This window comes from Schistocerca piceifrons, chromosome 5, assembly GCF_021461385.2.
Source record: "Schistocerca piceifrons isolate TAMUIC-IGC-003096 chromosome 5, iqSchPice1.1, whole genome shotgun sequence".
Taxonomy (NCBI): Eukaryota; Metazoa; Arthropoda; class Insecta; order Orthoptera; family Acrididae; genus Schistocerca; species Schistocerca piceifrons.
This window is the reverse complement of record NC_060142.1, coordinates 282,744,664-282,757,314: the sequence shown is the minus strand read 5'-3', so window position 1 is coordinate 282,757,314 and position 12,651 is coordinate 282,744,664. Positions and strand designations below refer to the sequence as shown.

Sequence of the window (12,651 nt, the reverse complement as noted above, 5' to 3'; positions counted from 1 at the left end):
GCGGTGGCAATCGCAGCTTTGATGTCTCCCACTGGTGGGAAAGGGGAAAGGTTGCCTGTTCACGTGCATTTAAGAGGCGCTATGAGTTCGCCAGTCGGTCAGTCTGGGTCAGTCTCCCGTCCCTAGCTTGCTAGTCTGTCTTTCGTCCGCATTTGTTAGGCAGTTAGTGTCTGTCTGTCGTTCGGAGTGCTAGTATGTCTGTCATTCGGATCAACCTTTAAAGCCGGCAGAATGAGAGTCTTTCCACTCCGCCAGTAAGAGAGAAACAGGAGTCAACCCACGACATCAGTCTGGTCGGTGCGAGCAGCGACGCCGTGAGACGGGAGATCGGCGCGCCTTCCTGCGTCCGTTGAAGCGGCTGGCAGCGGACGGTTCGGGAGAGCGATTTGGGGGTGCTGCGCCAGGTCTTCTCGAGAAATCGCAGTTTATTAGAAGTTAAGTGATTGGTAATCTGTTGTCTGATTTACTCTTGTTAAATTCTACTTGTTTTCTTGGTGAGGTCACCAGCCCTTTTGCTTTGGGGTCGGCCCACCATTCTTCTCCGTTTGCCCACCCGCGGGAGGTGGTTGTTTATAAATTGGGTGGTCCGTTTTTCCCTGGTGGAGTAGGGGCGGGTTAGAGCAACCTGCGGTTCGGGTTGTTCGGTAATCTCCCTATCAATCTACCGTACATTAGTAGCTGCCTCTGCCATATTGTCGGATTTGATGTGTTAACGAATTTATTGCTTTGAGTGTAACGGCCTAATACCTGAAATATGTTTTGATCTTTGGAAACTTTGATATTATTGCCTATGATCTTGAGAGGCGGTATCTGTGTACTGTAGAGCATCTTAACTATTGTTTGGTCAACCTTGTAGAATTTTATATAAGGTTGCATGTCACGGGTTTTTATTTAAATGATCATTTTAGTATATAAAGTTGCCACCCTTTCACCATAAGACTTTTCTTAAAAGTTAAAATCAAGTTGTACCTTCGGTCGCAAGGTTAATATTTTAATTGTTAGTGTTTTGTACCAATTCCATCCCTCCTACGAGGGGTGCATAGTTTGTGTACTTGTGTAAATTGTTAAAACTCTTAGTTTAAAGTTATCTGGTATGTTGCAGATTTGCACCAGTGTAGTCTTTCAGAGGCTATTGTGAGCGGTCGTAACTACAGCCGTGTCAAAAGGGAGCGGCAAGGTTATCTGCCCGAAAGCTGATACAGTCAAATCCTGTTTCTTTCTGCCTCTGAAGAAATTGTAACTTTGATATTTAGAGGGTGCTTTCTGATTATAATTTTAAAACTGTTTCTTTTAAAAAATGCTTTTAGGCACTATTAAAGTGAATAAAACTCCCATTTGTTAAAAGGAATTTGGTTATGATTTCATCAGTTACTTGCTGGCAACTACTTCCGTGTTTACATAGTGTGATTAAATGTGTTAATGTTCTTGATGAATCGCTAGTAAATAAAATAAATTCTTAAGAATATTCTTTGAAAATAAATCACGGTTCTGAACTCATTAGTCTATTCATTCCATTCAGCAGATCCTGCAATACTTCTTCGCTTTCACTGAGAATAGCAATGTCTCACCGAAATTTATCACTGATATCCTTTCACCGTGAATATTAATTCCACTCTTGTACTTCCTTTTATTTCCGTCATTGCTTCTTCGATGTACAGATTCAACATTAGGAACGGAAGACTACATCCTTGTCTTACACCCTTTTTAACCCGAGCACTTCATTCATGGTCTTCCAGTCTTATTGTTCCCTCTTGGTTCTTGTGCATACCGTACATTATCCAACTTTCCCTGTAGTTTACCTGTATTTCTCTCAGAATTTCGAACGTACTGCACCATTTTATATTGTCCAGCTCTTTTCAAGGTCGACAGATTCTAAAGGCGGGAAACAATGCAACGCGAGGACGGAGCGATTTATATGACGTCCCAAAGGACGTGATCGTTGGTTTTCGGACCTGGATGGAAGCATTTCAGAAGCGATAAGTTTGTAAAGTGTTCCACAACTACCATTCAGCGAACGTTGCGCCTATGAGTCTCCTCAGCAGGTGCCTGGTACATGCACCCACGCTGAATGTCGTTCATCGGCAGCGAAGGCTGGAATCTGTACGCCATTGGACGTACACTGAGTGACGAAAGGTGGCCTCGTCAGAAGAATTACGTTTTATGCTGTATCAGACACATAGCCATTGGCGTGTACGTCGTGAAATGTCTGAAAGCACAACACCCTGCAACCAGGACGGAGCGTGATGGTCTGGGGAATGTTTTCGTTGCTTTCCCTGGGTGATCACGTCACTCTGGAAGGCACGATAGATCAACACAAATATGCCTCTACCCTGGGGACTATGTCCACCCCCAAATGAACTTCGTTTTTTCTCTGCCCAATGACAACCAGCGGACCATCTAGATCGGGCTGTTCACTTCAAGACTCCACAACCGTGGAACCCAGCGCAGATGACGACGGCACTAGAGTTGGCGTGGCTGCACATCCCTGCCGGTACCTTCCAGAACGTCGTTGACTCTCTTCCTGCACGTTTCGCGCTGCGGAAGTTTCTTATTCAGACATTTGACAAGTGTCACATTAGTGTGACTGGACATTGTAATTATGCACAGTAATGCTCTTTGAAGTTCAAACCAATCTTCAGATTGAGGATAACTATGGATGGAGCTGTGACATTACATTTCCGAAAAATTGACTATATATGGAAAGAAGTGTGACACTTATTATACGCTTCTTTTCATTTTATACACAACCAAAGAGTACTAAACCCAATTATAAGGTGACTGTAAGTGGAAAGTACTGCAAACAAGTTGTACTGTTATCACGACAGATATATAATTTTCTTTATAGCATTTGTTAACAGGTCTGTCAGCAGTTGCAGTATGTAGAGTACTGGCCATTAAAATTGCTACACCAAGAAGAAATGCAGATAATAAACTTGTATTCATTGGACAAATATATTGTACTAGAACTGACATTTGATTACATTTTCACGCAATTTGGGTGCATAGATCCTGAGAAATCAGTACCCAGAACAACCACCTCTGGCCGAAATAACGGCCTTGATACGCCTGGGCATTGAGCTTGGATGGCGTGTACAGGTACAGCTGCCCATGCAGCTTCAACACGATACCACAATGACGAGCCAGTTGCTCGGCCACCATTGACCAGACCTTTCAATTGGTGAGAGATCTGGAGAATGTGCTGCCCAGGGCAGCAGTCGAACAGTTTCTGTATCCAGAAAGGACCGTACAGGATCTGCAACATGCGGTCGTGCATTATCCTGCTGAAATGTAGGCTTTCGCAGCGATCGAATGAAGGGTAGAACCACGGGTCGTAACACATCTGAAATGTAACGTCCACTGTTCAAAGTGCCGTCAGTTCGAACAAGAGGTGACCGAGACGTGTAACCAATGGCACCCCGTACCATCACGCCGGGTCATACGCCAGTATGGCGATGACGAATACACGCTTCCAATGTGCGGTCACCGCGATGTCGCTAAACATGGACGCGACCATCATGATGTGTAAACAGAATCTGGATTCATCCGAAAAAATGACGTTTTGTCATTCGTGTACCCAGGTTCGTCGTTGAGTACACCATCGCAGGAGCTCCTGTCTGTGGCGCAGCGTAAAGGGTAACCACAGCCATGGTCTCCGAGCTGATAGTCCATGCTGCTGCAAACGTCGTCGAACTGTTCATGTAGATGGTTGTGAAATGTAGATGCCTTTGAAAGATGCTGGTATGTTGGTATGGACGGTTAAAAAGAAAGATTTTGGATAAAATAGATGAAGAAAGAGGTAATGGAAAACTTTTACCATAAAGGGGTGGCTTGTTGGATCATTTGCCGTGGTATCCACAAACACGTAACGTGACAATCGAGCGAATAATTTCATTCTCGAAATGCGTTGTTCTGAGCATGAAAAAATAAGTAACTTGCACAGTTTCTCATTATTTAAACCGTGAATGACACAATTACAGGCTTTCCTAAATGATCGATTATGATGAACAAACATTATGGGGTTTGACGAAGGTTAGAATTTGTTAAACATACGGCGCAACAGGTGAGTCTAGAGAACATTAGATAAAGAAAGACAATTTTTGTCCTTCTCATGCATGTGAACAGAATTTATGGATAGGCCTTGCAATTGGTTTACTGGTGCAATCAACCAGATATTCAGTCGACCAGAATGCTGCTGTCAGTTCGCCTGGTAGGTAGGCACGCCTGTTAGACATGAGTTGAAAGTTCCGGGTTTCCTGTAAGAGGCAAGACGGAGAATAAAACAGTGTTTTATTTTAACATTTGGTCATCTCCGTGACGTAGATATTTGTACAACGTTCCTCACATAGATGTCAATCGTAAAGAGGCCAACACATCTTCAATATTTATTGTGCAATACGAACTTGATTGTTTACGCAGTATTTTGAAGGCACTGTGAACTTTAAAAATATTGACGCTCGCTCAACCTATTGCGCAATATATTGTATTGTGTAAGGTTAGTACTGCGAAATAAACGGCAGTTCTTGCCGAGACAGAGAACAATTCGATTCGTTCCAAACGAATTTCCACAAAGAACTGAAAAACGTAAATGACGAAAGACCAGGGAGTGTGCTGGAGGGCATATGCTAAAGCATCAAACGCACTTTGGGAAATGGAATTCCTGACTGTTAGGAAACAGCAGACACCACTTTGTCCACAACAGTAAAGGAAACTGAAGACCATGCTGTCATTGCATTAGGCAGAAATGTCTGTTTTACTTGTAGCAGTTATCTGTCCAGTGAGCATAATTCTCTTTCTGTAACGATTGTCGCACCAACGACGTGAGATCATGTAAGCTTTCGATAAGTAATCAGAAAATAATTCTTTTAGATCGTTTGCAAAAATAGCTACTGTAGAGAAATATGTAGAAAACAGCCAATGTGCACAACATATTACACAGTGCATTTGTTTAATATTTTGTTGTGGTTTACGAATCTACGCTGCAGCGTTTGAGCCTCCAGTCCTTGAAATGTTTACGGAAACTTGACAGACTTATTTCATCCATCCTGCATAATTTCTTCTTGTGGTTTGAAAGACAAGCAGCTCAGTCGCAATATACAGGGCGTAACACAAATGTACACCACAAACTGCAGAACACATTCCTCCCACGTAGACGAAAAAATTACCTTATTTGAACATGGGTCTGGAAACACTTTGTTTACATGTTACAGCTCATTTTCTCCAACTCATTAATCATGGGAAGCACACACCTACAAAACGCACCAGCATACCACACGCAACTCTTTCTCATATGAGATGTTCAGTATGTCCTCCGTGGGCATTAATACATGCATCAACCCGCCATCGTAGTGAATTTTGGATACGCTGTTGTATCCCTGGAGGATCGCGTGTGGCTTCGCAGCCTTCCGTAATACGCGCACGAAGACTCTGTGTTTCATACACAAGAGCTTTCAAATACCCCACTAATGAAAGTCCAGTGGGTTTATGTTTGGAGAGCGTGGAGGCCAGTAAACTGGTCCATCTCTACCCGTCCATCAGTCACCGAATCTGTTACTTATTGTTAGAAATCGACGTACATTAACACTAAAATGAGGAGGTGCTCCATCGTGCATGAAGTAATGTATTCTCGCATAGCTAAACGCACATCTGCTAACCGATCAGGTACAGTATTCTCTACAAAATTATGACAACTTCGTCCGTGGAACATGAGTGGAAGAAAGTGTGGCCCTACCAAACAGTCACCAACAATGCCGGACCACATATTGACAGAAAATCCATGTCGATGACTTCTTCGACACGTGCGTGAGGATTGACGCCTGCCCATACATTCCGATTGTGAAGAGTTACAATCTGATCTCGCTGAAACGGCACCTCATCTGGGAACAGCACCACAATTAGAATTGACACTTTGTTGAATAAACCATTCACACATGAGTTCCCGTGCAGCGTAAACAGCTGGTGATAGTGCCTGCACACGCTGTAAATGGTATGGATACAGACGATCGTCGTGTAACACTCATCAGACAGTCATTGGTAAACATTCAGTGTTGCAGCTACATGTCCTCTACTGACACTAGGGTCATCGTCAATTGCGTAAATGACCGGCCGGTGTGACCGTGCGATTCTAGGCGCTTCAGTCTGAAACCGCGCGACCGCTACGGTGGTAGGTTCGAATCCTGCCTCGGGCATGGATGTGTGTGGTGTCCTTAGGTTAGTTAGGTTTAAGTAGCTCTAAGTTCTAGGGGACTGATGATCTCAGATGTTAAGTCCCATAGAGCTCAGAGCCCAATTGCATAAAGAATTCCCGCCTCCCGTTGCAGAGTCGTACTTCTAGGCCTCCCAATGTCGCGAGTATCAGGCTTAAATGTCTCTTGCTCCCCAAGACGATCAGTGACTTCAACCTTTTTCCTGTCTGGGCACCTTGCGCTTGGAAACGAACGTTGATAGCGAGCGCCATTGCCGTTGGCTAATCCATGCAACAAATCGGCATCTGCCATCTCTGCATTTGTGTACACTACCATTGCACGAGCCAAGTCTGTGATTAACCCTTGTGCTTGCAAAGGCCGCACTGCTCTATGGATTAGTTGATGTCACCTGTGACATGTCAGTGGACGCCGCAGGGTAAAGGAACAACTACATTGGCATGGGAAAGGTGCAGGTCATTTATCACAAGGCATTTGTTACTTCACAAGAGTCCAACAATCTTTTATTGCACAGATACCAGAACACAAACAAAATGATAATAGCTGTTTGCGACGAACGTAATTAAGAAGGCGCAACTAATGAGTGACAATAATTACCGCCAGCAACAGATTTAAAATGCTAATAGCAGCTGAAATTTCAGCGGAAAATTAGATAAAGTAATTAAGGAAAGCCATTCAGGTAGTTACCCGAAATTCCTTCAGATGATTAATTAGTTAATTTAAACGAATAACATGCGCCAATTTAGGAAGGACTAACAGGCAAGTCGTACAATCAAATATAACACAAACACGCAGTTAGCGCGGGGCAAATAATAACAGGGATGATGCTAAAGATTATTATTCCAACATTTCGATGATCAGAGGGGTGCTTGATATTAATGAACATACGAGGGCTATCCACAAAGTACCTTACGTTTTGGAATTAAAAAATAAATAAAGTATTGGAAATTTTTTTATTATATACATTTATTGTAGTGCTCTTTCCAGGAAATCCACAAAAATCACACCTTTTCTGTCCCAAAAAAGGTAACCACGTAGTTGAAGGCGCAGGCGGCCGAATTTTACGACGAAGGAATTTCCAAGCTTGTCCATCGCTACGATAAGTGCCTTAATTTACGAGTAAATGGAAATTATGTAGAAAAGTAGTATTTAAGTGTGGCTTTCATCTGTATATAATAAAAAAATTTCCAATACTTTATTTATTTTTAATTCCAATACGTAATGTACTTTGTGGATAGCCCTCGTATCTTACAAGAAATATGGTAAAATGAAATCTGGTATCTGACAAGCTGAGACCCTTTAAGTACATCTACATCTAGATCTACATGGATACTCAGCAGATCACATTTAAGTACCTGGCAGAGGGTTCATCGAAACACCTTTACAATTCTCTATTATTCCAGTCTCGTATAGCGCGCGGAAAGAACGAACACTTATATCTTTCCTTACGAGCTCTGATTTCCCTTATTTTATCGTGGTGTTCGTTTCTCCGTACGTAGGTCGGTGTCAACAAAATATTTTCGCATCCGGAGGAGAAAGTTGGTGATTGGAATTTCGTGAGAAGATTCCATCAGCAACGAAAAACGCTTTTGTTTTAATGATGTCCAGCCCAAATCCTGTATCAGTTCAGTGACACTCTCTCTCACATTTCGCGATAATACAAAACGTGCTGCCCTTCTTTGAACTTTTTCGATGTACTCCATCAATCCTATCTGGTAAGGATCCCACACCGCGCAGCAGTATTCTAAAAGAGGACGGACAAGCGTAGTGTAGGGAGTCTCCTCAGCAGATCTGTTACATTTTCCAAGTGTCCTACCAATATAACGCAGTACTAATATTTTCCTCATCGAGCACATGAACAATTCTCAGCGCGAACATCCACTATTTGATCAATCAGAGAAGCCCCTTGGGGCGTAGAAAAATAATAAAATACCTTTTAACGATTTAGCATTGCACGAATATTAAAACTATTACGTTAAAGCCAAACTTCAAGCAGGGAAAACATGGAAGGCGCAGGTACCGTCGGCCAGGTCTGAGTAAGATGGTTGAGAATAACGAGTACTTCGGGTTAAGTTAACACCCGATTGCTACGAAGTAGAAACTCAACTTGTGAGTGATGCCGTAGGGAGCCAGAAGGTCGCAACGTCTCAGACGGGAAGCGGCGCGCCGCCCGAGCGCACGTACAGAGCCGAAGCGCACAGGTTACGCCCAATGAGTACATATAACACTCCGGGGCAGCGCCTCCAAACGCTACCAGCATCTCGGAAAACCGAGAGCAAACAAGCTGACGTATAATTAATGCATAATAATCACAGAACATATGAAAATGCTCCAACAAAAGAAACTCAATATGAGCTTGGCCCCAAGCTGCAACCAAACCTTACATATTACAACAAGAATATTACAATATAAATACCGACAGGATTATCTGGTCAATCTTACAACAACAAGTTAGTGTAATAACTAAGAAATAACAGTACTACCGAAAAACATTAACGTAAGTAACTTAAAAGGCAAATAATGAGGGCCAACACTCAGACAACCACAATAGTAATTGTATTTAGAACAATTAACATTATTTTTTTTGAGAGGGGCTAAATCTCACGAGAGTTATGGAACTTGACCGCACGGTTTGAGCCGCCATGTCACGGATTTCGCGGTCCCTCCCGCCGGAGGTTCGAGTCCTCCCTCGGGCATGGGTGTGTGTGTTGTTCTTAGCATAAGTTAGTTTAAGCAGTGTGTAAGTTTAAGGACCGATGACATCATCAGTTTGGTCTCTTAGGAATTCACAGACATACCCAAATGAGCCAAGATTCACAGGGGCTCTAGCGTTTGCTTACCACGGCCATAGGCAATTTTATAGTCGTTACAACTTCCCCTACAAATAAGACTCAATTGGTCACTAATACCTGTGGTGGCCTAGAACATACGACACAATTAATTTCAGGATCGAATGATAAAGTAGGCACACACTGAACGGGTTCAATTAAAATAAATTTTAAAACACATAAAATATGGCACTCAGGTTATTTGAAAACAGAGGCACTAGAAGGTAAATTTAATTCTTGAAACAGACTGAGAGGGAACCACAGGCGATCCAACATAGCGGAAGCAGTTTCAACAAGGGAACGCAGATGTCAATTTCTTTTACTACTTATGTGAATAACTTCACACTTTTCCTTATTTAGGGTCAATTGCCACTTTTCGCACCATACAGATATCTTATCTAAATCATTTTGCAAGTCGTTTTGATCATCTGATGACTTTACAAGACGGTAAATGACAGCATCATCTGCAAACAATCTAAGACGGCTACTCAGATTATCTCCTATGTCGTTAATATAGGTATGTCTCCTTAATCCAGGATAAACCGGCTGCGTCGACATCAGGCCCAAGTATTGCCGAGCAACACAGCCCTACTGACCACCGGCCTCTTAGACAGTCGTGCACCCGTAAGCTCCGTGAACAGCTCACATGTGTCTCTTGTCTCCCTCTCACTGACGGTGACGGGCTGCCTGCCATGTGGTCACCAACCTGCTCCAAGAAACTACAACCAAAGAGTCAACTAACATTCGACCTAAGCACCACCCGACGACTAGGCAGAGACGAATCGCACCAGTAGAGAAAGATGTAAGAACATAGAACGAGCCGGCACGGCTCAACCTGTGAACAAGCAATGCCGTACGTCGCATGGCAACAAGTACATGTAAAACAAAATACTGATGGTGCACGACGTAACGAGACGTCACCAAGAATGCAATTTTTGCCATGATTCTAACGTTCTGTGTTGTGTGTTTCCCACGATTAATGAGCTGGAGAAGGGTCAACAGAAACATCCGATCTCACGCGTCGGCTTTGACCCGTGACGTAAGGGTGTTGTGGTGTGTGACGTCATTACGGCGCGGAGTTTTGTCGCTACTCGTTATGTCTAATGAATCAATATTGTTTTTTTCTTTTTTTTTATTTGTTTCTTTTTTTTATCTTTTGATTGACCTACACATTGATCTGTAGCGTAGCCCTGAATACGAGGTTAGGTTGGGAGTTTTTCTTTGGCGGGGGGGGACAGGGGGGGGGGGCGCAGCCCCCCCCCCCCCCTGCCTGGCCTTGAGTACCACTTGTTTATTATTATCTTTGTTTGCTATCAATGTTAGCAGATTGTTCTTGTGAAACCTTTGTGTGTGTTGTTTTTCTATGTGTTTTCGTCTTTGTGATACGTATGCAACGTTTCTATATCCGCCATATTGGAATTGTCGTTTCCGCTATATTTGTGACGTCATGGGTCAAAGCCGACGGGTTAGATCGGACGCTTCCGTATTTCCCTGGAGAAAATGAGTTGCAAATGTAAACAAAGTGTTTCGAGGCCCATGTTCATACAACGTTATTTCTTCATCTATGTGTGAAGAATGTATACGAATCGCACATTGTCGATTGCCGACATGTTCGGTACGAAAGCAGAGTTCTAACTGACGCGCCCCGCTCATAAATATTGCACAGTAATATTGTGCCGTTCTTGGCATTGTACTTTCGCGCAATATATTTACACAATATTACTGCCCAGTAAATACTGGACATATGCAGGCTCCTTAGGTAATAATGAAAGTAAGTAACACGCAAGTCATAAATAACAGAACAAAGAGAACATAAACTGACATTAATGAGTGTCTAATTGCTAAGCCAAAATAACAATGGCATCTAAATACTGCCGGCCGGTATGGCCGCGTGGTTCTAGGCGCTTCAGTCTGGAACCGTGCGGCCGATACGGTCGCAGATTCGAATCCTGCCTCGGGCATGGATGCGTGTGCTCACCTTAGGATAGTTATGTTTAAGTAGTTTTAAGTTCTAGGGGACTGATGACCTCAGATGTTAAGTCCCATAGGGCTCAGAGCCATTTGAACCATCTAAATACTGATGTAATAGAGTACACGTAAAATACAAACAAGTAAACCTCTAAGTTTAGAAAGAAGCTTTTGACATTGTTGAATGAATACACTCTTTAGGATTCTTTAGCTATCAGGGATTAAGCATAGGGTTCGAAATTTTATCTACAACTGGTCCAGAAACTAGAATGCAGTTGAGAAGGAGACAGTAATTGCGAAGGGAGTGAGACAGGTTTTGAAGGCTGTCTGCCATGTTACTGAAAGTAATGGGCATGCAGTAAAGGGAACTGAGAAGAAACATAGAAGGGGAATTGCAGTTCAGAGGGAAGAAATAGAAACTGAAATTTTTGCCGAAATCCTGTAATAGGCTGGAAATGATTTGGAGGAGTAACTAGAATAGACAGCGTCCTGAATAGAAATCGTTAGAGGAACGTCAAATAAAATAAACAAACAGTAACTTGGTCCAATTAAATCAGATGACGCTGCGGGAACTACACTGCCGGCCAGCAATAATTGTAACTCACGAAGGTGGCAAGCAAAAAACGTGAAACTGACGTGAAGCGTAGCGCATTCAGCATTCCAGCGCAACAGGACAAAGTGGGAAAGGGCGATGGGATCAGCATTCTGTATGTAAGAAAATATTAAGCAGTGGGTTTCCAATTCAGTTACCTCATTCGAATGATGACTGTTTGTGAGAAGATCGTTTTATGCCGCGCCTAAGAGGGGAGGACGTGAACCAGCGCCTGTAGGAAATCGACAGCGGCAGCATCGTACCCTATCGAAAGTGCGGTTTATCGTTCGAAATATTGCTGCTCGTGTTCATCTGGATCCCGCAACTGTGATGTGAACATGGAATCAAAGGGTTCAAGAGGACTGACAATATGCGGGACCTCAACAGCCCCATGGGGCTAGCGTTGGAGAGGACAGACATATTTTCAATTAGCCGTGTGGCATGCTGTATCAGGTGCCTGGAGTTAGAAAACATTAGCATCAAATTACAATGAAATGACTACCCTAGCTGCATACAGGCCTTGATATAAGTCAACGGAGAGAGGACAGTTGAAAGTGTGGGCCCTGACCGGGACTCGAACCCGGGATCTCCTGCTTACATGGCAGACGCTCTATCCATCTGAGCCATCGAGGACACAGAGGATAGTGCGACTTCAGGGATTTATCTCTGGCACGCCTCCCGTGAAACCCACATTCCCAACTTATTGTCCCGCACTATATTCATAGTGCCCCTGTCCATTATACTCATTACTCGCGGCCTTTTGCCGATTCCCGTAAGAGTTCGGGCACTGTTTGTGCATCCGCACAGAAGAAGATGGTCAATGGCTGTCGAGCCATAATTACATATACAGGGTGTCCCAACTATCTTGTCCACCCAAAATATCTCTGGAACAATAACAGCTATTGGAAAACGACTTTCACCGGTATCAACGTAGGGCTGGGGCCCATGAATGTACATATTTGGAAACATTCTAAAACGAAAGCATACGTGTTTTTTAACACAAACTTATGTTTTTTTTAAATTGACCTCCTATATATTTTCTTCAGCAATCTATAGCATGACA

The 12,651-nt window shown here is 43.2% G+C and overlaps 1 non-coding gene across 1 annotated transcript; it reads right to left on the bottom strand.

The window, feature by feature from the left end:
- Positions 1-12,147: 12,147 nt before the first annotated feature.
- On the bottom strand, positions 12,148-12,222 carry Trnat-ugu. The gene has a single exon. It is a non-coding gene; the product is annotated as a tRNA-Thr (tRNA).
- Between the last annotated feature and the right edge of the window lie 429 nt (positions 12,223-12,651).